Source organism: Camelina sativa, chromosome 15, assembly GCF_000633955.1.
Source record: "Camelina sativa cultivar DH55 chromosome 15, Cs, whole genome shotgun sequence".
Lineage (NCBI taxonomy): Eukaryota > Viridiplantae > Streptophyta > Magnoliopsida > Brassicales > Brassicaceae > Camelina > Camelina sativa.
The window spans coordinates 13,955,955-13,957,056 of record NC_025699.1 but is presented as its reverse complement, the minus strand read 5'-3'; positions in this window follow the sequence as shown (position 1 = coordinate 13,957,056).

Genomic DNA, 1,102 nt, shown 5'->3' with positions numbered 1-1,102 from the left:
GCGGAGTAACAATACCAATAACAATATCCAATAATATCCAATAATAAAACCAATACTATAGCATAAGCAATATTCAATAACAAGATAACCAATAATCCAATAACCAATCATCAGAAAACATGAAACCAACAACCTAACAATGTTTCTAATGACTCAACTCTAGCAACCTAACAATGACAGACAACATCCAATCGATTCCCTAGAACATGCTCCTCTTCATCGCCTTGATTTTACGGTCACACTTTGCCTTTACCTACACCACAAACACATATTGAGATGCATGAATATTTGATAAACACTCAGTGAGGCAATCCTCCCATCTACTGGGCTATACACACAAGCAACAATGATTCCAATGTTCCAAACAAGCAACAAACAAGACAAACAAACTAGGAAATCGAACATCGTCTCACTGGAAGGGAGGTGTCGACCGACACCAGCCAAGTGTCGACCGACACTGGCCTTGGTGTCGACCGACACTATCCCACAGTGTCGATCGATGCCCAATTTGCTGGTGTCGACCGACACCAAGTAGTGTCGATCGACACTTTTTCTGCAACTGCGATCCGCACGAAGTCGAGAGTCGAATCTCGCTCCCAAATCTCCTCCAAATCATCCAATACTCGAAACCCAAGCCTTACACATCCGTAGGAACCTGTATCAACCAATCCCAGCAAGAAAAACACACAAACAAGCAACAAACAAGCAAGAACAAGGAAATCAAAGGCTTAGATTAGCCATGGTCATGCACTCACCTCTCTGCAGAAAGATTCTGACCAATAAGAACGAATTCCCTCACTCTTAGCAAGCTTCTAGCACTTTTCCAGCCTTAGATCTCCCAAGAACAGCAAGGAATCTCACCAATCTCTCTCAAAAGCTCAATAACAATGTTTTCTCTCTTTTCTTCTTNCAACAATGATTCCAATGTTCCAAACAAGCAACAAACAAGACAAACAAACTAGGAAATCGAACATCGTCTCACTGGAAGGGAGGTGTCGACCGACACCAGCCAAGTGTCGACCGACACTGGCCTTGGTGTCGACCGACACTATCCCACAGTGTCGATCGATGCCCAATTTGCTGGTGTCGACCGACACCAAGT